At 52.6% G+C, this 27,030-nt stretch overlaps 1 protein-coding gene across 1 annotated transcript in view; it reads left to right on the top strand.

The window, feature by feature from the left end:
* SLC9A5 (solute carrier family 9 member A5) overlaps positions 1–27,030 on the top strand; it is a 1,894,848-nt gene that overhangs the window by 508,134 nt on the left and 1,359,684 nt on the right. The window lies entirely within an intron of this gene.

Here is a 27,030-nt window from a genome sequence, read left to right as displayed (position 1 = left end):
ATTGATTTAGCTGAGAAGTAGTTCTCCCTTTTTGTTCGATTGAGGAATCCCACCTTCCTCCTCTTTCTCAGGTGAGCATCTGCTTTTAGAAATTCTCCAATGTTCGGGCCACTCTTCGGTATCACCAATACTGGAACATGAACAATCAGTATAGAACATAGTCCTCCCCAATCCCTTGTCAAGGAGTTCCCCCCTTCTCACCTGGGTCCGATGTTTGCCGGTGACTTCGATCGCTGCCTTCTTGCGAACGCTCCTGGTCTTGAACAGCGCTGCTCGAGATTCGTCTGGTTCCAGGTTGCGTTTAGTTCCGGGATCACGGAGTCCAGGAATCCGGGAGACTGGAAAAGGCTAGAAAAGCTCGGAACCCGGAAGGGGGAAAGGAAAAGGAATGGGTAATAGCACTAGGACAAGGGAAACAATACCGCGAGCTATGAACACACGTCTGGGCTACTCTGCAATAGCATTGAGACGCGCGGAGCCGCAGAAGGCGTGGTCTATAAATAGACCACGCTGCGTTCAGCGCATGGAGCGAGCAAGGGCTTCAGCTCTGGACGGCCATGTTGGAAGTAGTACGGAATGCAAGCCCCTTTGAGACAAGGACCAGGAGGTCCAAAAGGGGCGTGATCTGAAGTTCATGACATCCCTGGGCAGCTTCATGTATGCTCAGGATCCACAGGGCCAGTAGTGATCCATTATCACTACTGTTCCATCCTTCATTCCTGGTACATCGAAGATTTGACTGCACTGCTGATTCTCTCCAACTTTTCTTGGGCCATTTTTTCCAAAGCATAGCTCTGCACTAGCCAGAGGCACTATCTGCAACAGGCATCCTTTGTCTTCGACCCATGTCAGCAATTTTGCAAGCTTATTTGTGATGTCCTGTTACTGCCACAGCTCTGCATACGACTATGCCTTCTTCCCAGCAGCTGGAGAAAGTACTGTTCCCCAGATCTGCATCTGTCCTCTCTCCTTGCATCTTTGTATTTCTTCATCAGTTTTTCCTTGGCAATTGAGCTTCTTATTTATCTCCCGTCTGATTACCACTCCCCTCATTCCAGGCTGTTCGTATCTTATCACATGATCTCTGGTGTGTGCTCTTGCTCTTGTCTTTAAACCTTGAACAAAATCATCTTCTTCTGGAGCTGACCATTCTGTCACCCATACCAAGGATGCTGTTCGACCCTGGAATTGACCTCTTGTATGGCAGAGTGCAAGGTGAGTCAGGCAATGAGCTGTCTGGACGTCTATTTCTATAGCTATAGATATCTTGGACTTCCCCATAGCATAAGGTAGGAGAGCACAAACATAGCATGCCTCTTCATAGGTTCTTTTTTTCTACCTTGTCATGATCTCTGCTTCCAAAAGGTCAGGGTTTTCCCAACTCCCTTGGAAGCAGATCCATAACCCAGGTTCCAAGTGCCAACCAGTCCCAATTGGGACCTTTTGGACCCAGTCCTGGCGCCAGTGGCACCAGGCTCATAAATATGCCCAGTCCCAGCGCTGGAAGCGCCGGGCTCATAATGCTTGGGTGGACTTACCTTCAGCAGACCATGCTGCTTACTTGCCTGCCAGTTGAGCCTCTGATCCTCTTCTGTTTGGAACTACTTTTCCTGTTGGGTGGGGCTGGAGCCACTCCCTAGATTCAGAACACTGGAACTCTTCTGGAAGGCAGGAACTCTTTTCTTACCAGGAACTCTTTTCTTACTTAGGCGTGGCTGTGGAAGGAGACACCTAAGCACTACAGGAGGCTATTTAAACCACACCCGGTGGATGAATCTTGCTTTGCGTTATTCTGCAACCTCTGCAGCAGAACGCTCATCGTGTCTTCTGCATCCGGTCCTGGGCCTAAGGAAAAAGGCTTACCATCCTGAATCCAGTCTTCAGCAACACCTATAAAGACAAGAAAGAACAGGTTAGCATTCCGGCATCTGAAAGGCAAAATCTTACCTACTCTTCGTGCGCTCCGGAGGTCTTCACACTGCATTCCGGCATCTGAAAGACAAAAGCTTACCAACTCTTTGCACGCTCCGGAGGCCTTCGGCGCTGCATCCCGCATCTGAAAGACAAAACAAGGTGCGTTTAAAGACATTGGGGAACTTTAATACTCACGTGCCATTACTCCTTTCCACATCTAATCCAGTGGGTATTCCGGCACCCTGCAGCCGCTCCAAACTCGTACCTGCAAAATAAAAAGACAGTTAGAGCGCATCGTGAAGCAGGCAACAAGCGCTTACTTACGTGCTTCCAGGCGCTTCTATTCATCACACGGGCTCCATCTTCGACTCACTTCAGCCTGTCATCCGCCATCGCCGGAACCCTGCAAAACAAGAGACATCATTACTAAAGACTTTAAAGACATTTGAATGACTCGAAACTTACCGTTCGTGCAGTAAACGACGGACAGCAGTCCTCTGAAGTCAAGAGGCCTGCGCTACCTATCCAGTGAAGAAACTGGTTACAGCACCCTGCCCCGAGGCAGATGGAGAGCTCGGCATTCACTTACCTAAGACATCTTACTCTACACGTCAGGCATACAGTGCACAGAGGTCCAGCCCAAAGAGCCAACCGGGTGCTACACATCACCTTTGAAGATACGGTAGTCGCCCAGTGAAGACCGGCGCCTCTGCGAGAATCAGGTGAGCGTTACATACCTCCAGCAAGTGCTGATACCACATATTGTTCCCCAAATGTGCTGTACTGTCTAGATAATTATTTAACCTATAATCATCTTCCCTTCCACATCTCTTAGGTCTCTTTCTTGCAAGGAGAATGCCTGCATAATGCTCATGGAGTATAGGGGGAATCAGAGAAATGGATGACCTTACATTTGTCACTGGTGTAGGGATAATCACATATGGCCTTGATATTTTTGCCACAGCTATTTCTGCATAGGTCACTGGAGTGGGAAGAATCAAGGGCACTCCTACCTTTCTGGGACTATCAAAGTAAGCAACATGGATTAGCAAAAACAGAAAAACAATAATAATGATATGCACGCATATATTATGCACCATTTCATGAGACCCCACCACTGGTGTCTCTCCACACGTCATCGATTTTGCTCACTTTCTGGAACTGCATTATTCTCAATAGTCCACATTGTGCCTGTGTACTACTTTTAAGGAAGGAAAAAACCTTTTTAATCAGGCAGCCTGGCTAGATGCTCATTCTTAGGATCTTGCACAAAAATATGTATGTCAGTGCTACGCCCAACAAGAGCAGGCTAAGCTCGGAGTATAAAAACAAAGACAGCGAGAAAGAGCCTATGGGTTTCAACATCAGATAGAACCATGAATCTAACTAAAGAGAAACTCAGTGAGAAATGAATCAGGGAACTGCTCCCTTTTCCAGATCTGGAATTTTTTTTTAGCATCTCCGCACTTTCTAATGTCCAATTAAAAAGATTCCTGTGGCTCGAGAATGTTGATTTTTGCACTCCTGCTAAACTATCTATAAAGAGTGTTGGCGGTGAGCCACAGTCCAAATGCTAATTTGCATTTATTTAATCAGCATCCTTCTTCCTCATCATCGATCGAGTCTGCATGTGCTGAACTGCTTCTTCTGCTCTTGCTTTCAAAGCAACGGATGGGGGTGCATCGGTTTCACCAGCATATGGCTTCACATCGCCCAAGTGGTTCCAGGCATGCCTTTCTTGAACTTCTACTGCTGAGGGAGTGATATTTTCAACAATAAATGGTCCACTAAAACGGGACTCGTGCCACTTCCTTGTGAGGTTGCACACTAAACCGGGGTCTCCAATAAACAACTTGGGTACAGATAGTATTTTTTTACATCCGGTTTCTGAATGGTCTTCATCTGTGTCCTGTGACCGACAACCCTTACGCTTGAGTTCATCTGAAATGACAGAGATACTAGCAGTCATACATGTCAAATACGTATGTAACTCATTTCCTAACAATTCTGCAGTCATCTGGGCATCAATTCTACTCCTCGATGGAGGAGACAGAGGGGTGTTCTCATTCTCCTTCCTGTTACTAACTCAGGTGGTGGTCTGACCCCGGCTGATTCCTTAATGCATATAATGCATGGGGCAGGCATCCCGTCTTCAATGTCAATTTCTGTTTAGCGATTCTTACTTTGCGAAGACCGTTGAGTCTCTCACATATTCTGTTCGCTTGCAGGTGATAAGCAGAAGAAAACTTGTGTTTCATGCTAAGCAATAGGCGGATCTGTTTGAATACTTCATTAACAAAATGGGGCCCATTGTCGGATCTCAGCACCTCACATACTCCCCATCGAGGAAAAACTTCTCGGACTAAAGACTTTGCAGCTCAAGTGGCAACAGGGTGTGTACATGGACCAGCTTTAATCCATCTTGAAAAGGGGCACACCACCGCTATTATATACCTATATCCACTACATACTTGCAGCATATCAACTTAGTCGATATGGAAATGCTGAAAAGGACTGGTCAGTCAAGGAATCACTCCTCTAATTATTCGTTGTGTGTGCCCAGTGGTAAACATTTGACATACAATGCAATTTGCTACATAAAAGACAACATGTTCTAACAAGTTCGGTACGAACCAGTCCTCTGCAATTACTGCTGCAAGGCTTTCCTTAGTATCATGCGCTGGGTAGTGCAGCTGTTCAAGCGCTACCCTTAATAAGGCTACATGCATCATCGGTTTGCCAGTGCTGTCCTGTAACCATAATGCTTCAGATGGGAATAAAGAACACCCACTCCGTGTCCATAACTCTTGCTCTTCCTTTGGAGCACTGCCTTGAACTTCCACCAACTGTGTTCTGGATAAATGATGAAACCCTTCATTTACAATCATAATCGTTACCACTTTTTCTTTTTACATCTGGAGTATCAAAACTAGAAATATCTGCAGAATATGCAAACCTTTTGGCCTCTTAATCTGCAGCTTCATCCCTGCATGAAATAAAATCAGTTCTCGTAGTATGTGCTGCGCATTAACTATTGTGATGGCTACTGCGAGTTGTAGTGCCTTAATAAGCCTTTCCAATAATGCTGTGTGTTGTACTGGTGTGCCGTCCACTCGGAGGTAGCCGCTCATTTTCCAGCGTGCTAGCCCTGCGTGCACGGTTGACATCACATATGTGTAGTCACTGCATACTGTTACTTCGTGCCCTGCATGTTTTCCGAGCATGACAATAAGTGCCACCAATTCTGCAGCGTCTGCCGAAAAGTGATATGGTAGTCTTGCACTTTCTACCACTTCAAATTCCCCATTAGTTCTGTGCCTTACCATAGCTGAACCTGAATGCCTTTCCCCATCAGTTTGCTCAATTTTTGAAGACCCGTCAATAAAGAGAACCCCCCCCCTGCTAGAGCATTTCATCGTAGAACTCCTCGTAGTTGGAGCACTCATGCGCATGCTCATCCCCTGTCACAGGTTCGGCTACAAATGTGGCACGGTTCACTATTTTACACCTGACTATTTTGATCGCTGGATCCGATAGAACTACCTCATAAGCAGAAGCCCTCTGAGATGTCAGTGTACCCTTAGGTTTCTCCAAAACAGCAAACAAAGCATGTTCAACAAATAAAGTAATGGAACACCCCATCACAATGTTTGTAGACTTCTCAATGGTGAACAGGACTGCTGCCAGCGATTGTTTGCCAGGAAAGTGTCCTCTCATAACTGGATCTAGAATCCCACTATAATATGCCAGAGGTCTGTACCTTAGTGTTGTCCTCTGTGTAAGCACCGCTGTCATAACTGTTCGATTCATGTGCAAAAACAGGAAGAACTCTAAGAATAATTGGGAATTCCTAAAACTCGAGCTGTACAAATTGCTTTTTTCAATTCCTCAAACCCTCCCTCCATTTCCTCAGTCCATTCTATTTCTTCGTTGTTCACTTGGGCTTTCTTCAAAGCCTGCAAAAGGGGTCTTGTGTATGAACTATAATCAAATACCCATGCTCTAACCCAGTTGCACAACCCCAGAAACTGCTGCATTTGCTTTTTCGTGTGTGGTTTTGGTGTTTTCATAATCTCCTCAGCTCTTTCAGGTGTGACTTTCTTCCCCTCACGCAAGATTAATTGGCCTATGTACAACACCTCTTCCTGAGACAATATTGCAATTTCTACTTGTTCACTTTATATCCCTTGTCTGCAAGGATAGTCATTAACTGAATCGAAAATTGCCTGCACTCTTCTCCTGGCGTACTACAAACTAAAATGTCAAATACGTATTGCAGCACAACACTATTTTCCAATTTACAGGCCGATTCATGGAATAATTTGCGCAGCGCAAGTGGGCAAAAACGTGCGAATCGCAGTGGAATAGCGAAAATCGCAGTGCAAGTGCGAAAATCGCACGAAAAGCAGCGCACATCGATTCATGGAAGTCCGTGCGTGAGAAAACCAGCGGATGTGCGATAAAAAAGTGCGCGGCGCACGTTGGCGCACAGGCCATCTAACAGCGTGCGCCAGGTCACAGCGAAAATCGCACAGGCCAGAGCGAAAATCGCACATAGCGCGGCGCACGCAACAAAAGTAGGCGGAACACGGGCGTAACACTCGGAATGAGGAACAACTTGCCAAAACGTGGGCGTCACGGGGGAAGTACAGGGCACAAGTGCGCGGAACGCCCACACGCTAGCCTACAACACGTATTCATGGAATAGAATAGGGCAAAAAAGCGCACGCTCAAACCAGCGCACAGGCACAAACACGACCGCCACAAGAAAGCAGGCGGTAGCGTCTCTGCGGCTGTAAGAAATGTGCGCCAAAAGGTGCGCCAACAAATAGCACCTATATACTGCCATGATGAATGTCCTATACTGTGGCCCTCCAGGACAAATGACGTGCAAAGGGGTTCCCACAAACACGGACCCGCTGACAAAAAATACGTGTGCGTGTATACCGGGGTGCGCGGGAAGTCTCACACGCGATTTGGCCGGGTACATGGATTTCAGGGGTGCGCGGGAAGTTCCACACGCGAATGGGCCAGTGCGAGCAGGGTACGTGTATTTCAGGGGTGCGCGGGAAGTACCACACGCGATTGGCCCAGTGCGAGCAGGGTACGTGTATTTCAGGGGTGCGCGGGAAGTTCCACACGCGATTGGCCCAGTGTGAGCAGGGTACGTGTATTTCAGGGGTGCGCGGGAAGTTCCACACGCGATTCCATCAGGGTACGTGTATTTCAGGGGTGCGCGGGAAGTTCCACACGTGAATGGGCCAGTGCGAGCAGGGTACGTGTATTACATGGGTGCGCGGGAAGTTCCACACGCGATAGTCCCAGTGCGAGCAGGGTACGTGTATTTCAGGGGTGCGCGGGAAGTTCCACACGCGATTGGCCCAGTGCGAGCAGGGTACGTGTATTTCAGGGGTACGCGGGAAGTTCCACACGCGATTCCATCAGGGTACGTGTATTTCAGGGGTGCGCGGGAAGTTCCACACGCGAATTCTGCAGGGTACGTGCATTTCAGGGGTGCGGGGGAAGTTACACACGCGATAATCCCAGTGCGAGCAGGGTACGTGTATTTCAGGGGTGCGCGGGAAGTTCCACACGGGATTCCATCAGGGTACGTGTATTTCAGGGGTGTGCGGGAAGTTCCACACGCGAATGGGCCAGTGCGAGCAGGGTACGTGTATTACATGGGTGCGCGGGAAGTTCCACACGCGATAGTCCCAGTGCGAGCAGGGTACGTGTATTTCAGGGGTGCGCGGGAAGTTACACACGCGATAGTCCCAGTGCGAGCAGGGTACGTGTATTTCAGGGGTGCGCGGGAAGTTCCACACGCGATTCCATCAGGGTACGTGTATTTCAGGGGTGCGCGGGAAGTTCCACACGCGAATTATGCAAGGTACGTGCATTTCAGGGGTGCGCGGGAAGTTCCACACGCGAATGGGCCAGTGCGAGCAGGGTACGTGTATTACATGGGTGCGCGGGAAGTTGCACACGCGATAGTCCCAGTGCGAGCAGGGTACGTGTATTTCAGGGGTGCACGGGAAGTTCCACACGCGATTGGGCCAGTGCGAGCAAGGTATGTGAATTTCAGGGGTGCGCGGGAAGTTCCACACGCGATTACAGCAGGGTATGTGTATTTCAGGGGTTCGCGTGAAGTTTCTCACGCGATCGGGCTTGGGGGAGCGTGCTACGTGTATTACAGGGGTTCGCGTGAACTTACTCACGCGATCGGGCCTGGGGGAGCGGGCTACGTGTATTTCAGGGGTTCGCGTGAATTTTTTCACGCGATCGGGCCTGGGGGAGCGGGCTATGTGTATTACAGTGGTTCGCGTGAACTTCCTCACGCGATCGGGCCTGGGGGAGCGGGCTACGTGTATTTCAGGGGTTCTGGGGAGTACTACACGTGAATTGGCCTTGTGGGTCCTCCCAGGTGTACGCTCCACAACCTCCACGGCCCCTGCAGGCAGCCCACACCACGGGGGACTACCCTGCACCCCTGCTCATGTCCCGCAGGCTACCCATCCACCATGGGCATGCCCCCAGCCAACCCACATGTCACCTTGCACTACCGATCAACAATGCATGTCTCCCACCACCCCCACCCCCCAACAGTGCAGGGGCAGCCTCCAGCAGGCCCCCACTCATGTGTCCCCCCACCCCCACCCCCCAGCCACCAGGGTCACCCTCCGCCAGGCCCCCACTCATGTCTCCCACCACCCCCAACCCCCAGCATCCAGGGTCACCCTCCACCAGGCCCCCACTCATGTCTCCCACCACCCCCTCCCCCCAGCAGTGCAGGGGCAGCCTCCACCAGGCCCCCACTCATGTCTCCCACCACCCCCACCCCCCTGCCACCATGGCCAGCCCCCACCAGGCCCCCACTCATGTCTCCCACCACCCCCACCCCCCAGCCACCAGGGGCAGCCTCCACCAGGCCCCCACTCATGTCTCCCACCACACCCACCCCCCCTGCCACCATGGGTAGCCCCCACCAGGCCCCCACTCATGTCTCCCACCACCCCCACCCCACTGCCACCATGGGCAGCCCCCACCAGGCCCCCACTCATGTCTCCCACCACCCCCACCCCCCAGCCACCAGGGGCAGCCTCCACCAGGCCCCCACTCATGTCTCCCACCACCCCCACCCCCCAGCAGTGCAGGGGCAGCCTCCACCAGGCCCCCACTCATGTCCCCCTGCACCCCCACCCCCCTGCCACCATGGCCAGCCCCCACCAGGCCCCCACTCATGTGTCCCACCACCCCCACCCCCCTGCCACCATGGCCAGCCCCCACCAGGCCCCCACTCATGTCTCCCACCACCCCCACCCCCCAGCAGTGCAGGGGCAGCCTCCACCAGGCCCCCACTCATGTCCCCCTGCACCCCCACCCCCCTGCCACCATGGCCAGCCCCCACCAGGCCCCCACTCATGTGTCCCACCACCCCCACCCCCCTGCCACCATGGCCAGCCCCCACCAGGCCCCCACTCATGTCTCCCACCACCCCCACCCCCCAGCAGTGCAGGGGCAGCCTCCAGCAGGCCCCCACTCATGTGTCCCACCACCCCCACCCCCCGGCAGTGCAGGGTCACTCTCCACCAGGCCCCCACTCATGTCTCCCACCGCCCCCACCCCCCGGCAGTGCAGGGTCACCCTCCACCAGGCCCCCATTCATGTCCCCCTGCACCCCCACCCCCCAGCATCCAGGGTCACCCTCCACCAGGCCCCCATTCATGTCCCCCTGCACCCCCACCCCCCTGCCACCATGGCCAGCCCCCACCAGGCCCCCACTCAAGTGTCCCACCACCCCCACCCCCCTGCCACCATGGCCAGCCCCCACCAGGCCCCCACTCATGTGTCCCACCACCCCCACCCCCCAGCAGTGCAGGGGCAGCCTCCACCAGGCCCCCACTCATGTGTCCCACCACCCCCACCCCCCGGCAGTGCAGGGTCACCCTCCACCAGGCCCCCACTTATGTCCCCCTGCACCCCCACCCCCCTGCCACCATGGCCAGCCCCCACCAGGCCCCACTCATGTCCCCCTGCACCCCCACCCCCCAGCAGTGCAGGGTCACCCTCCACCAGGCCCCCACTCATGTCTCCCACCACCCCCACCCCCCGGTAGTGCAGGGTCACCCTCCACCAGGCCCCCACTCATGTCCCCCTGCACCCCCACCCCCCAGCATCCAGGGTCACCCTCCACCAGGCCCCCACTCATGTCTCCCACCACCCCCACCCCCCTGCCACCATGGCCAGCCTCCACCAGGCCCCCACTCATGTCTCCCACCACCCCCACCCCCCGGCAGTGCAGGGTCACCCTCCACCAGGCCCCCACTCATGTCTCCCACCACCCCCACCCCCCGGCAGTGCAGGGTCACCCTCCACCAGGTGCTCACAATCCCCAATCATGTGCGTAATGGACAGCCTCCACATCCAAAAAGCCCTACCAAGTAACCCATTCACCCACATGGAAATGGAAATCACATGTTACACCCCCAATGTTCATGAAGCTAATGAACCCATGTCCGTCACACACAATGGTTGCAATATAATGGGAAAACACACAACATGACATGCATGAAACCAATGAGATGACACCACACAGTGAAGTATGCTAACTAAATTGTATTAAAAATAATTAAGAATGCAAAAGAAAGAAAACTAACTACAATGTGAATGAGAACAAAAAACATGCATGTCCGTATAAAAAACTACCAAGTGTCCATGAGCCCAACTGAACAAAGGAAACCTACTAAAAAAACCTACCTAAAAATCAACTATATACAAAAAGTGGAGCAGTGTCCGTCGACTCCAAATCATAATTCGAAAGAAAGGAAACCTAAAACTAAATAACTATATACAAAGGCGGCGGGCTAGTCCAGCAGCTCACTCTGTGGTGTCCCGGGCCAGGGCATCATCGAACTCCTGTTCAATGTCCCGGAGGTGGTCCAGTTCCATGGCCCCGAGGGTCCGCAGGGACGATGCTGTGTCCTCCTCCAACCCCCTGCGGATTGCCTCGAGGCACTCGGCCCGCCTCAGGGCCCTCCGCATGGAGTTCTCCGCCCTGACCATTGTGAGCCGCGCCTCTTCCGCCCGCCGCCGCTCCGCACCTATGGCGTGGCCCAACCGCTGCCACACGGAAGACACTCTCTGTCCTGGGTCCCCCTGCCCTCCGGCCGATGGCCGCCCCTCCGATGTCGAAAGCCCCGAGCCTTCATGGCTCCCAACATGTTGCTGCTGCTGCTGCTCTGCCTCTGCCCGTGCACTGCCTCCTGCTGCCTGCACATCCTCCGCCGGCTGGGGTGCACTTGGTGATGTGGCCACCCCTGCTGGACCTCCGACTCCCGACTGTGGCAGGGATGCCTCCTCCACCAGCCTGGCCGCACCGTCAGAGGCAGCTCCACAGGGCACCCAGGTGACTGATGGGTGGGAAGATGGCATAGAGGACGACTGGCGCGTAGGGGGTCCAGTTGAGGAGGGGGTCGGAGCAAGCCCCATCAGACGGAGGAATCCGGCCTGGGTGACCTGTCCCAGCAGGCTGACGTGGTCAACGGGCCATGCGAGGTGACCTGCAGTCTTTTCATGGAGAGACTGCACGTCATCTCGAATGGCTCGTTGACCACGTCAGCCTGCTGGGACAGGTCACCCAGGCCGGATTCCGCTGTCTGATGGGGCTTGCTCCGACCCCCTCCTCAACTGGACCCCCTACGCGCCAGTCGCCCTCTGTGCCATCTTCCCACCCATCAGTCACCTGGGTGCCCCGTGGAGCTGCCTCTGACAGTGCGGCCAGGCTGGTGGAGGAGGCATCCCTGCCACAGTCGGGAGTCGGAGGTCCAGCAGGGGTGGCCACATCAACAAGTGCACCCCAGCCGGCGGAGGATGTGCAGGCAGCAGGAGGCAGTGCACGGGCAGAGGCAGAGCAGCAGCAGCAGCAAGATGGTGGGAGACATGAAGGCTCGGGGCTTTCGACATCGGAGGGGCAGGCATCGGCCGGAGGGCAGGGGGACCCAGGGCAGAGAGTGTCTTCCGTGTGGCAGCGGTTGGGCCACGCCATAGGTGCGGAGCGGCGGCGGGCGGAAGAGGCGCGGCTCACAATGGTCAGGGCGGAGAACTCCATGTGGAGGGCCTTGAGGCGGGCCGAGTGCCTCGAGGCAATCCGCAGGGGGTTGGAGGAGGACACAGCGTCGTCCCTGCGGACCCTCGGGGCCATGTAACTGGACCGCCTCCGGGACATCGAACAGGAGTTCGATGATGCCCTGGCCCGGGACACCACAGAGTGAGCCGCTGGACTTGCCCGCCGCCTTTGTATATAGTTCTTTAGTTTTAGGTTTCCTTTCGTTCTTATTATGATTTGGAGTCGACGGACACTGCTCCACTTTTTGTATATAGTTGATATTTAGGTAGGTTTTTTAGGAGGTTTCCTTAGTTCAGTTGGGATCATGGACCCTTGTTATTTTTGTACATAGTTCTTTGTTGCATGGAGAGCTTTTAGATTTCACTTTGGACAACATTTTTAGGATTTGGATTTCCAGTTTTGTGTTTTTATGCGGACATGCAGCTTATTTTTTCACATTTACATTGTAGTTAGTTTTCTTTCTTTAGCATTCGTAATTTTTTTGAATACATTCTTGTTGCCATTGTTCACTGTGTGGTTTCATCTCATTGGTTTCATGCATGTCATGTTGTGTGTTTTCCCATTCAATTGCAAAAAATGTGTGTGACGGACATGGGGTCATTAGCTTCATGAACATTGGGGGTGTAACATGTGATTTCCATTTCCATGTGGGTGAATGGGTTACTTGGTAGGGCTTTTTGGCTGTGGAGGCTGACCATTACGCACATGATTGGGGATTGTGAGGACCTGGTGGGGGCTGCCCATGGTGGCAGGGGGGTGGGGGTGGTGGGAGACATGAGTGGGGGCCTGGTGGAGGCTGCCCCTGCACTGCTGGGGGGTGGGGGTGGTGGGAGACATGAGTGGGGGCCTGTTGGAGGGTGACCCTGGATGCTGGGGGGTGGGGGTGCAGGGGGACATGAGTGGGGGCCTGGTGGAGGGTGACCCTGCACTGCCGAGGGGTGGGGGTGGTGGGAGACATGAGTGGGGGCCTGGTGGAGGCTGCCCCTGCACTGCTGGGGGGTGGGGGTGGTGGGAGACATGAGTGGGGGCCTGGTGGAGGGTGACCCTGCACTGCCAGGGGGTGGGGATGGTGGTAGACATGAGTGGGGGCCTGGTGGAGGGTGACCCTGCACTGCCGGGGGTGGGGGTCGTGGGAGACATGAGTGGGGGCCTGGTGGAGGATGACCCTGCACTGCCGGGGGGTGGGGGTGGTGGGAGACATGAGTGGGGGCCTGGTGGGGGCTGCCCATGGTGGCAGGGGGGTGGGGGTGGTGGGAGACATGAGTGTGGGCCTGGTGGAGGCTGCCCCTGCACTGCTGGGGGGTGGGGGTGGTGGGAGACATGAGTGGGGGCCTGGTGGAGGGTGACCCTGCACTGCCAGGGGGCGGGGGTGGTTGGAGACGTGAGTGGGGGCCTGGTGGAGGGTGACCCTGCACTGCCGGGGGGTGGGGGTGGTGGGAGACATGAGTGGGGGCCTGGTGGAGGGTGACCCTGCACTGCCGGGGGTGGGGGTGCAGGGGGACATGAGTGGGGGCCTGGTGGAGGGTGACCCTGCACTGCCAGGGGGTGGGGGTGGTGGGAGACATGAGTGGGGGCCTGGTGGGGGCTGCCCATGGTGGCAGGGGGGTGGGGGTGGTGGGAGACATGAGTGGGGGCCTGGTGGAGGCTGCCCCTGCACTGCTGGGGGGTGGGGGTGGTGGGAGACATGAGTGGGGGCCTGGTGGAGGGTGACCCTGCACTGCCGGGGGGTGGGGGTGGTGGGAGACATGAGTGGGGGCCTGGTGGAGGTTGACCCTGCACTGCCGGGGGGTGGGGGTGGTGGGAAACATGAGTGGGGGCCTGGTGGGGGCTGCCCATGGTGGCAGGGGGGGTGGGGGTGGTGGGAGACATGAGTGGGGGCCTGGTGGAGGGTGACCCTGGATGCTGGGGGGTGGGGGTGCAGGGGGACATGAGTGGGGGCCTGGTGGAGGGTGACCCTGCACTGCCGGGGGGTGGGGGTGGTGGGAGACATGAGTGGGGGCCTGGTGGGGGCTGCCCATGGTGGCAGGGGGGTGGGGGTGGTGGGAGACATGAGTGGGGGCCTGGTGGAGGCTGCCCCTGGTGGCTGGGGGGTGGGGGTGGTGGGACACATGAGTGGGGGCCTGGTGGGGGCTGGCCATGGTGGCAGGGGGGTGGGGGTGCAGGGGGACATGAGTGGGGGCCTGGTGGAGGCTGCCCCTGCACTGCTGGGGGGTGGGGGTGGTGGGAGACATGAGTGGGGGCCTGGTGGCGGCTGCCCATGGTGGCAGGGGGGTGGGGGTGGTGGGACACATGAGTGGGGGCCTGGTGGAGGCTGCCCCTGCACTGCTGGGGGGTGGGGGTGGTGGGACACATGAGTGGGGGCCTGGTGGAGGGTGACCCTGCACTGCCGGGGGGGTGGGGGTGCAGGGGGACATGAGTGGGGACCTGGTGGAGGGTGACCCTGCACTGCCAGGGGGTGGGGGTGGTGGGAGACATGAGTGGGGGCCTGGTGGGGGCTGCCCATGGTGGCAGGGGGGTGGGGGTGGTGGGAGACATGAGTGGGGGCCTGGTGGAGGCTGCCCCTGCACTGCTGGGGGGTGGGGGTGGTGGGAGACATGAGTGGGGGCCTGGTGGAGGCTGCCTCTGCACTGCTGGGGGGTGGGGGTGGTGGGACACATGAGTGGGGGCCTGGTGGAGGCTGCCCCTGCACTGCTGGGGGGTGGGGGTGGTGGGACACATGAGTGGGTGGCCTGGTGGAGGCTGCCCCTGCACTGCTGGGGGGTGGGGGTGGTGGGAGACATGAGTGGGGGCCTGGTGGAGGGTGAGCCTGGATGCTGGGGGGTGGGGGTGCAGGGGGACATGAGTGGGGGCCTGGTGGAGGGTGACCCTGCACTGCTGGGTGGTGGGGGTGGTGGGAGACATGAGTGGGGGCCTGGTGGGGGCTGCCCATGGTGGCAGGGGGGTGGGGGTGGTGGGAGACATGAGTGGGGGCCTGGTGGAGGCTGCCCCTGCACTGCTGGGGAGTGGGGGTGGTGGGACACATGAGTGAGGGCCTCCTGGAGGCTGCCCCTGCACTGCTGGGGGGTGGGGGTGGTGGGAGACATGAGTGGGGGCCTGGTGGAGGGTGACCCTGCACTGCCGGGGGGTGGGGGTGGTGGGAGACATGAGTGGGGGCCTGGTGGAGGATGACCCTGCACTGCCGGGGGGTGGGGGTGGTGGGAGACATGAGTGGGGGCCTGGTGGGGGCTGCCCATGGTGGCAGGGGGTGGGGGTGGTGGGAGACATGAGTGGGGGCCTGGTGGAGGCTGCCCCTGCACTGCTGGGGGGTGGGGGTGGTGGGAGACATGAGTGGGGGCCTGGTGGAGGGTGAGCCTGGATGCTGGGGGGTGGGGGTGCAGGGGGACATGAGTGGGGGCCTGGTGGAGGGTGACCCTGCACTGCTGGGTGGTGGGGGTGGTGGGAGACATGAGTGGGGGCCTGGTGGGGGCTGCCCATGGTGGCAGGGGGGTGGGGGTGGTGGGAGACATGAGTGGGGGCCTGGTGGAGGCTGCCCCTGCACTGCTGGGGAGTGGGGGTGGTGGGACACATGAGTGAGGGCCTCCTGGAGGCTGCCCCTGCACTGCTGGGGGGTGGGGGTGGTGGGAGACATGAGTGGGGGCCTGGTGGAGGGTGACCCTGCACTGCCGGGGGGTGGGGGTGGTGGGAGACATGAGTGGGGGCCTGGTGGAGGATGACCCTGCACTGCCGGGGGGTGGGGGTGGTGGGAGACATGAGTGGGGGCCTGGTGGGGGCTGCCCATGGTGGCAGGGGGTGGGGGTGGTGGGAGACATGAGTGGGGGCCTGGTGGAGGCTGCCCCTGCACTGCTGGGGGGTGGGGGTGGTGGGAGACATGAGTGGGGGCCTGCTGGAGGCTGCCACTGGTGGCTGGGGGGTGGGGGTGGTGGGACACGTGAGTGGGGGCCTGGTGGAGGCTGCCCCTGGTGGCAGGGGGGTGGGGGTGGTGGTAGACATGAGTGGGGGCCTGCTGGAGGCTGCCCCTGCACTGCTGGGGGGTGGGGGTGGTGGGAGACATGCATTGTTGATCAGTAGTGCAAGGTGACATGTGGGTTGGCTGGGGGGCATGCCCATGGTGAATGGGCTGCCTGCGGGACATGAGCAGGGGTGCAGGGTAGTCCCCCGTGGTGTGGGCTGCCTGCAGGGGCCGTGGAGGTTGTGGAGCGTACACCTGGGAGGACCCACACGGCCAATTCACGTGTAGTACTCCCCAGAACCCCCGAAATACACATTCCCTGCTGGTATCGCGTGTGGAACTTCCCGCGCACCCCTGAAATACACGTACCCTGCTCGCACTGGGACTATCGCGTGTGGAACTTCCCGCGCACCCCTGAAATACACGTACCCTGCTCGCCCTGGGACAATCGCGTGTGCAACTTCACGCGAACCCCTGTAATACACGTAGCACGCTCCCCCAGGCCCGATCGCGTGAGAAAGTTCACGCTAACCCCTGAAATACACGTAGCCCGCTCCCCCAGGCCCGATCGCGTGAGAAAGTTCACGCAAACCCCTGAAATACACGTAGCCCGCTCCCCCAGGCCCGATCGCGTGAGGAAGTTCACGCGAACCACTGTAATACACATAGCCCGCTCCCCCAGGCCCGATTGCGTGAAAAAATTCACGCGAACCCCTGAAATACACGTAGCCCGCTCCCCCAGGCCCGATCGCGTGAGTAAGTTCACGCGAACCCCTGTAATACACGTAGCACGCTCCCCCAAGCCCGATCACGTGAGAAACTTCATGCGAACCCCTGAAATACACGTACCCTGCTGTAATCGCGTGTGGAACTTCCCGCGCACCCCTGAAATTCACATACCTTGCTCGCACTGGCCCAATCGCGTGTGGAACTTCCCGTGCACCCCTGAAATACACATACCCTGCTCGCACTGGGACTATCGCGTGTGGAACTTCCCGCGCACCCCTGAAATACACGTACCCTGCTCGCACTGGGACTATCGCGTGTGGAACTTCCCGCGCACCCCTGACACGTACCCTGCTCGCACTGGGACTGTCGCGTGTGTAACTTCCCGCGCACCCCTGAAATACACGTACCCTGCTCGCACTGGGACTGTCGCGTGTGTAACTTCCCGCGCACCCCTGAAATACACGTACCCTGCTCGCACTGGGACTATCGCGTGTGGAACTTCCCGCGCACCCCTGAAATACACGTACCCTGCTCGCACTGGGACTATCGCGTGTGGAACTTATCGCGCACCCCTGAAATACACGTTCCCCGCTTGGCGTTTGCTGTTTGCCAGCCCGGTGAACTGGTCCAGGGTTAGCGCAGCCCTTTGCGATGATTTAGCGATTTTGATGGCTTTTCCTTGCGCGAGGGCGTTCTTCGGGGCGTTACTGGCACTGCTGCAGGGTCGCTGCGATTCCCTGCGCCACGGCTGGTTTGGGAGCCTAAAATCCATGAATATGCTGTGCTCGGAAATCGGTTTTAGCGCACGTGCCTGGCGCAGACAATCGCACGCGGACACTCTGCGCCAGCCGCTTGCGACACTTTTCTGCGAAATTCTATGAATTACCCTCTTAATATTGCCTATGTCCATCTGCAAGACCCTTTTAAAGATTGATGGAGACTCACAGTACCCTTGGGGAAAATGAGTACTCTTCAGCTTAGTTTGACGAAACGTGAATGACGTAAGGTCTTGGGAGTCCTTATGCAATGGAATTTAGAAAAACACATTTTTTAAGTCAATCACTGTGAAATATTGTGACTCTGTTGGGATACTACATAGAATCGTTGCATAATTCGGAAATAAGGAAACTCAGCCTCTACAATCTGGTAAATTGGCCTCGTATCCTGAGTTAGTCTCCACAACCCCCCTTTCTATTTTTTCACAGGGTACAAAGCCGTATTGCACGGTGACTCTGACGTCACTAAGATACCCTGTTCCATAATGGCTGATATGGTTTTAAAAATACCCTCATCCGCTTCTCGAGACATCGGGTACTGTCTTGCTCGAGGTAAAATTGCTCATGGTTTCAGCTTAATCTTAACTTCTTCCACCCCCCCTCAATAAGCCTATGTTATAGGGGCCTGTAGTCCATAAAGAGGTTGGCACCTTTTCCATGTCCTCATGAAAAAATGTTGGGCGCTGCCGCACTATCACCATTCGCTGTGGAATTTCCCTTCTCTCTATTCTGATGCAATATATAATACTCATTTTGAATACTACTTTATCATCTGATGGATCATCTCTAAACATCTTCGTCTGTGACGTCAGTCAATCTATACCCTTCCCCAATGGCAATTACTGTTCTCCATGGCCTGCCCTCATCATCGGTTCTTTCGAGCATGGCCAATTCCCCTCGCACTATGGCTGCATGTAACTCTGGGGGAATAGTCTGTCCCCCCTCTTCGTCCATAGGTACCTGTGTCCTGAACAAGAACTCATCATAATATTTCCCACTAGGCTGGGTAGCCATGTCAACAAAATGCGTACCTCATAAAGAAAGACTTCTGGCTCTATTGGCATTCCTTGCAGAACCATTTGCCCTGTAAACACCATTATAAATTTGCCCAGGTTTAGATAATGTATCCCTGGAGTGGAACACACTATGCCTTCATCAGTAAAAGGAAATCGTCCTATTTAGTTTCGTCATTAAGTCTCAGCCCAAAATATTAACCAGTGTCTGCCTTGAGTACAATAATGTAACAGACATATCACACTCTCATATATCACTCTCTCCTATAGAGACTGGTAATTCATTAGTAAAAGGAGCTCTGCTTGTAGCTCCAGGGAAGCCTTCTGCATTCATGGCATTTCCCGATAACGGATATTTTCTCTCTTGTATACATGAGCGAGTTGCCCCAGTATCTACTAAAAAAGAAAAGGATTTGCCTCCTATGGTAACATCAACCCTTGGTTCCTCTTGGGGGATTGGTGTCACCAATAGTACTGAACACATCAAGTCACCCTGTGAGCTGTCCTATTGTGGGTATATACTTATCCCCGTTCTACTCTAAGTGTCAATAACTGTCCCATATTTGCACTCTGTTAGATCTGCATTGGTGCATGCTGTGACTGCCCTTGCGGCGGATTCATTGGTGCTTGCTGTGGTTGCAATGCCTGTTATGATGTGATATATTTTATTTGTATCGCGCTCGTACACAAGCATTTCAGAGCGCAACAAGGCAAGGGAGGGGAACGGGAGAACAACAACAATCTTGCTAGGCACAGTGACATTGAGAAGGCGCAAGTGCATGGGAAAGGGATAGGGGGAAAAAGTGCTCATTTGCAACGCTTGTGCTTGATACACTGTCTGATCTTGGGCAAACCCATCCCTGTTTTGTGAATTATGTGCTAGAGGATAAGCTGTCCCGAGAATTGCCCATTCTGTACATACCCTTGGCTCCCACATGTCAGGTAAACGGCTCTGGTGTTAGTTCATTGTCTGTTACAGTGTAAGAAAGTGTTTGTGTTGGAAAGGGGGGTAGAGCTTCTAAATGTCCTACAGGGTAGGATGGCAGAAAGGTGCTACAAGGAAGGGGGTACCACGTCTCGCCAGTCGGTGTCCCATTTCCACCCCCGAAGACCCCTCATCCAGGTTATCCTCCTCCACTGGTCCACCCCCAGGAACTGGATCCAATAGCGATGGCCGTGACCTGGCCACCTGAATGACAGATCCTCTGGGACTAGTAAGTGAGACACCCTCAGGTTTCTCACCCCTCCTCCCCCACGTTTTCAGCACAGGGCAAGGCGGTTCAGTCGAGCAAAGCAGACACTCTGGCTTCTGCGGCATGAGGATACAGTTCTATTTTCACAGTTCAGGACCTCCTGTGTCCAAGTCTCCTTGCTTCTTGCAAATCTCTTGACTCAGAGGTCCTGGTGTACACAAAAAAACATGTAAATGTTCTTTCCCCTTTTATCAATATTCAATTTGGGTATTCATCCTGGATCCCTCTCAGCCGGGTTCGGATCCCTTTCAAAAACAAAGTTCAATATTGGATCCCCCTCTTCCGGGCTCAGATTACTTTTATCACAATATTCAGAGAATTCTTTCTCGGGTGACTCACGGTTTACCCTGGATCCCCTTAACCCGGGCTCAGATCCTTTTCTTTCTCTCAATTAGTATCCCTCTGTTAGGGAGAATTCTCATAAATGGATGATTTCCCTTACCTAATGAGTCCCTCAGCAGCTTTTCTGGATTTCTAGGATTTATTTTTTTCACCTAGTAAGAGTGTGAGCCTTTTTCCCCACTGTAATAGAATTTATGCCCCAAGAAAACCTATGGGTCATGACCCTGGTCACTCTACTCGAGAAAAATCTCTTTTTTATTATTAGAAAAAAAGTAAAAGGTATTTCTACATTTCAATCAAGATTTAAGAAAAAAGGAAAGATACACAGTATATGTATTTTTAACAGTCAATTGTATTCTCAATTCATACATATTTTTTCCCAAAAATCTTTTTTTTTTAAATCTTAACTTACATCATTCACAAAAATGTTTTTTACTTTTCTTTACTACAACATAAAGGAACACATCATCCTAACAAGAAGATAATAACTTTCAAGAAAACATCCAATGAAAATTTCTGAATTCGTAAATATTAATGTCAACTCAACCAAAAAATAAAGGTATTTCAACACAATCACATGTTATTAATCCACTAGGCGTTTTGGGGTTATCTTGACCCCTTCTTCAGGTGATGATGTAAATTGTGTTTTTTCTTATTTCCTAAAACAAATTTCAAAGAAGACAAAGATTTTTACTAAGTTTGGGCCTCATTACGACCCTGGCGGTAAGGGGTTAACGCCAGCGTTAGCTGCGCCGACCCCTTACCGCCAATTACGAGGTCCCCTAGCGCCATGGTGCTTTTAACACCTGCTTTTAGCAGGTGTTAAAATCCATGGCGCTAAGGGACCATGGAGTTAATTACGCCACCGTAATTTACGGTGGCGTAATTAACGCCTTCCCCACTCCCATTATGCCCTATGGGGCAAAAATGGGAATGGGGAAGGGTAAATGGGGATTGGGGACTTACCGCCCCGCCTAGGTCGGAATGGGGCGGTAAGTCCGCCAACCACCATGGCGTAAACGTAGTTTACGCCATGGTGGTAAAGTCACGGCCCAGGCGGTAACTTACCGCCTGGGTCGTAATGAGGCCCTTTGTCTCTACGTAAGAGTGAACACCAATATATATCACAGAGATTCCAAAAAATATAAATATGAATTTAACTGACCTTGGAAATATCCAGGGTCTATATAGTCTTCAATGACTCTTGTGTAACTTGTAATTGTTGCCAATGGTTAAAGTCCTCCTGTGTTTTCCCACTCTTACATGTGTTTTGCCATTTGTGTTTTTACCATTTGTGTGTTCTTGGGCTCTGGAGCCTCACCTACTCCATGAGCACCACTTTTTGTGTGTGTTACACAGCACCTTCAGTGCAGTGACACAGGATTGTCTTTTAGACTTCCCACCGACTCCATTTTATGGGGCTGACTACTGTCCCCCAGAAAAGGGTAAAGTTGCCATCATCTTTACTTTAGTCACTTTAAACCACAGACCCAGTACACCCCATCTTACATGGAGTATTGGAAAGGGTTAACTCTTATCCCTTTTTGTCTGTGTCTCTTGGAGCCTTGTTTCGCTCCCTTTACATTAAGACTTGGCTGGTGGCAGTGGTAACTACCCTAACTTTTCTACCGCGATTATCTTATATAAAAGTGGTAATGTTTTAGGCTATTTTATCAGCCTCAAACATAAACCCGCTTGACCAAATACATTTTGTTTTGGTTCCGGCTGGGTTTATTTGCCATTTCTTTTTGTAAAAGTCTTTCTCGTGTTTTTCTCTGTGTGCCAAACCGGGGATGAATCCTTTGTTCGCTGACTTTTCGCGGGCTTCTTCACAGAAGCCCTCCTTAAGGCGCCTGAAAGTGTAGGTAGGCAGGATGTGAGGGAGGGTCTTCGGACCCCTGCCATGGGTTCCCTTGGTAAACCAAGTCGCACTCCTGTTTGATTGGCTAAGGGGGCTACCCTTGCCAGGACAGCCACCCTGCAGTGTGATTGACAGCCAGGCTGTATGAATGGGGGAAAACTGCATAAGAAGCAGGTCTCTGGGACTGGAAAGGCAGAGTCGCCACTGGAACGAAAGAACCAATGAGGAACTGGAAGAAGAGGACCCCTACGACTGAACCAACTGGTGAAGCTCTGCTGCAGGTCTGAAACTTCAGAATCCGACGACAGAGAAGATCCTCAAGGAAAGTTCTTCCCTTGAGATGGTGGGACCAACCAGTTTGCCCAAACTACAAGCCAGGACCCCTCCTCTGGTCGAATTCGCTGTACCGAGCTACAATGGGCCGGATAGCCAGGATGGTCGGACCCTGCTTGGGTTTTAAGGAGCGCACCTTTTATTCGTTGTGTTGCTCTGCTGCTGGTTTCTTCCCTGTGTGGCGCAGGAACCTCCAGTCTTCCTACTTCATGTCAGTCCGACAGTCGCTTCAGGAACCGTGAGCCTGCAGGAACCACCAGGAACGTCCGCCTCAGCTACAGCTCCCTCTCCGTTTTAAGGTACTGTGCAAATCCAGTTCGCCGTTTCGTTCACCCGTGGTAAAAGTATTTTAATCTTTTGCCAATCCGAGGGCTTGTCCTTCTCATCTCTTTGAACTAACTTTTCTACCAACCAACCTCATCCGGAATCTGTGCCACAACCTTTACCGCGAACTACCCTGAATTGTGTGATCTTGAGCAAAAGACTTTTGACCCACTGACTTTGGCCGTAAGCCTTTTCTAGCTGATCTCCTCGCTGAAGTTTCTCTTGTTCAGTTGCCCTGAGTACTTACCTGTTGGTCTGCCTAATTTCTAATAACTTTGTCTTTCCACCCCTTCTAAATTGCTGGAGTGCCATTTTGCTCCCACTTCATTTTGTAAGCTTAACTTGTCTGGAATTTAAGGGAAGTGGTGTGGTGTATTTATGATTGTGATTCTTTAACTTGCTTATAATAGTGAAATGTTATACAACTGTTGAGTAAATAAATATATATTCTTTTACTTAGAAACCTTGAGTCAGTGTTTGCCTGAATCATAGTAATTGCTGTCTTTTGTGTAACTATTTGATACTGCTCACTTACTCTTGAGGTAAACCTGGCTGCTCTGCTACTGCTACCACTTTAACTGTGTAGTACAGGCTTGTACCAAAGGTGGAATTGTACTGTCACTTGTAGTCTTAATTGTGTGTGGTGTTCCTAAAGGGTACTGCATATAATTCTGCCTAACATCCTCAGCCGGGCTTGGACCAATTGTGTTGTACTTTAAACTATCGAAAATTTTCGAATGTGCACAAGATTTAGCAAGGCCCATTGCATGACCACTTCGATATCAGTATTCCTTTTTCTGACACTCAACATCAGTTGGATACCAAACAGATATCTATATTGGCAACTGTTTTAAAATCCCACCCAAAGATCAGACGACCCTCTTCCCAGGACCATATTTCTCCCACAGCCTTTTCTGAACATTCAATCTGGCCTTGATGCAGACTGTAGATAGCATAAACCATCAACATTCTGACATTCTTTTGACCTTCCATCATCAAATTAAAATGTTTAGACAACAAAATCCCAAACCACACTTTCTTTAACATATTCAATGCCCAGGAATAACACCAAGGTTGTTTGTGTGGTGAAGACATTCCCTAAACATTGAGGGTGGCTACCGTGCACCCCCAGCCATAGAATCAGGTGTAACCATATACTGTAAGAAACCATTTCTGGTCAGTCTCTAGGGAGACCCTCACTTCCCCATCCTTAGCCTCCTAAAACAGTACACCACACATCCCATCCTTTGACAAATCCTAAAAGATGTGCACTGTGTGATGTTTGTATTCTACAGAAGATTCATCTCTAATTTTGTTAACATTGAACAATGAGTAAAGTAGTGGCAGTGAACAGTGAGAATCGACCGAACATGGTGTTATGTCCCTCAGGAGGAGGTGGTCTTTGTGGCACTGTTGGTCCCGTGTCCGCATTGCATCCATTTACCCTTCCAAGATGGCAGAGGCTAGTGACTATAGCATTCCAGCTCTGCAGAGCGTCTTGCACACTGGTGCTCTGCCCCCTCTGCAGGAACCAGCATATCTATCTTCCTGGACAACTCACAGATGTGTTGCTACTCCTGTTTACAAGCACTTCGTAAGTTCGTTTCTAGGCTAAATTCTGTTCTGTCTTCAGATATTCTACTCTTCTTCTCATTGTTTTTCACATATCCTCAGATATCCTGCTCTACTTTCATATCAACACGCAACTCTTTCTGAGCTGGGCTGAACTGCTCTCAAACTTCCAGCCCGGATCCCGAGCTTCATTGAGTTCCTTTTCCCGACTTTGAAAACAAAGGGATCTGTAAAGTTTGACTATGTGTATTGGAATCCTTGACATTATGGATTCTAGGGGTTTCTTACTTATACTTATGTGACTCTCTTGCCTTCTCTATACACTGCATTCGGATCACAGATTCCCGCAGTCTTTAGCTGTTAGCAGAAACACCCACGATTCGACGCCACTAACTTTCCCGTTTTGTCGAAGCAAGACACGACGTCCGGTATACGGAGAATGCTGGTGCCTCATTTAGACACTTACCAATTCCATATCTACTTCTTCAGTTTACTAATACTTTTCTACACGTTAGCTTCAATACCACATGCCCAGAGCTCGACATACAAGAAATTAGCTTCCTCACAGTCAAGGCCATTCTTGTGAGGGTACTATGGTTATATTTACCTTCATTTCATCATACTCTGTTCTGTTTTCTTATCCTTAATTGTTAGGGAGAATTCTCCAAAATGGCTAATTTCCCCCTACTGAGTCCCTCAGCAGCTTTGCTGGATTTCTAGGGTTTATTTTTTTCACCTGGTAAGAGTATGAGACTTTTTCCCACTCTTACATGTGTTTTGCTGTGTGTGTTTTTACCATTTGTGTGATCTTGGGCTCTGGAGCCTCACCTACTCCATGGGCATAATTCTTTGTGTTACACAGCACCTTCAGTGCAGTGACACACGGTTGTCTTTCAGACTTCCCACTGACTCCATTTTTCTGGGACTGGCTACTGTCTCCCAGAAACATGTAAAGTTGCCATTAACTGTTTGTAGTCTCTTTAAACCACAGATCCAGTACACCCCATCTTACATGGAGTATTGGAATGGGTTACCTCTTATCCCTTTTTGTCTGTTTCTCTTCGAGCATTATTTCGCTCCCTTTTCATCAAGACTTGGCTGGTGGCAGTGGTAACTACCCTATTGTTCATACCGCGGTTATTTTAAATAACCATGATATTGTTTTAGGCTATTTTATTAGCCTCGAACATAAATCTGCTTGACCAAATATATTTTATTTCGGCTCCTGCTGGGTTTATTTGCCATTTCTTTTTGTAAAAGACTTTCTCGTGTTTTACTCTGCGCGCCAAACCAGGCTTGGTTCCTTTGTTCGCCGTCTTTTCACAGGGTTCTGCACAGAAGCCCTCCTTAAGACGCCTGAAAGTCTGGGTAGGCAGGATGTGAGGGAGGGGTCTTAAGACCCCTGCCATGGGTTCCCTTGGTAACCCAAGTCGCACTCCTGTCTGATTGGCTAACGGGGCTGCCCTTGCCAGGACAGCCACCCTGCTGTGTGATTGACAGTCAGGCTGTGTGAATGGGGGAAAACTGCATAAAAAGCAGGCCTCTGCGACTGGAAAGGCAGAGTCGCCACTGGAAAGAAAGAACTGACGAGGAGCTGACAGAAGAGGACCCCTAAAACGACTGAACTGCCTGGTGAGGCCCTGCTGCAGGTCCGAATCTTCAAACTCCAACAACAGATTTCTCCAGGAATCTTCTTCCCTTGAGCTGGTGGGACCAACCGGTTCTTCCAAACTTCAAGCCAGGACCCCTCTTCTGGTCGAATACGCTGTACAGAGCTACAGTGGGCCAGATAGCCAGGAAGGTCGGACCCTGCTTGGGTTTTAAGGAGCGCACCTTTTATTCGTTGCTTTGCTCTGCTGCTGGTTTCTTTCCTGGGTAGTGCAGGACCCTCCAGTCTTCTTACTTCTTGTCAGTCCGACAGTCGCTTCAGGAACCATGAGCCTGCAGGAACTACCAGGAACATCTGCCTCAGCTACAGCTCCCTCTCCGTTTTAAGGTACTGTGCAAATCCGGTTGTTCATTTCGTTCAGCCGTGGTGAGAGTGTGTGAAATCTTTCTCCAACCCGAGGGCTTGTCCTTCTCTTCTCTTTGAACTAACGTTTCTGCCGACCAACTTTGTCCGGAACTCGTGGCACGAACTTTACCGCAAACTACTGTGAACCATGTGATCTTGAGCAAAAGACTTTTGACCTATTGACATTGGCCCTAAGCCTTTTTTACCTGATTCTATCACTGTAGTTCCTCTTGCTCAATTGCCCTGAGTACTTACCTTTTAAATTGCTGGAGTGCCATTTTGCTCCCACTTCATTTTGTGAGCTTAACTTGTCAGGAACTTATTGGGAGTGGTGTTGTGTATTAAGAGTCTGATTTTTTAAACTGCTTTACTTTAGTGAAATGTTATACAACTGATGTGTAAATAAATGTATATTCTTTTATTCATAAACCTTGAGTCAGTGTTTGTTTGAATCATAGTAATTGCTGTCTTTGTGTAACTATTGTCCTTTGTGTAACTATGTTTCAAATAGTGCTCACTTACTCTTGAGATAAGTCTGGCTGCTCAGCCATCGCTACTGTGTAGTACAGGCTTGTACCAAAGGTGAATTTGTACTGTCACTTGTAGTCTTAATTGTGTGTGGTGTTTCCAAAGGGTACTACATATAATTCTGCCTAACATTAATTTATCCTGTTCTCCTTTTCTTCTTACACTTGTGTTAGACATCGTTTCCCTGAAACATCATCGGAGTCACGGCCAGTTCTTCACGACATCAAAGAGAACACTACACTCTGGAGCTGACAGGGTTTTTTCCCCCCAGAGGGTTTCACTGGAGCCTTCCTTTC

The sequence above is a fragment of the Ambystoma mexicanum genome, chromosome 1p, assembly GCF_040938575.1.
Source record: "Ambystoma mexicanum isolate Mex_15411 chromosome 1p, UKY_AmexF1_1, whole genome shotgun sequence".
NCBI lineage: Eukaryota > Metazoa > Chordata > Amphibia > Caudata > Ambystomatidae > Ambystoma > Ambystoma mexicanum.
This window is presented reverse-complemented; position numbering and strand designations above follow the sequence as displayed.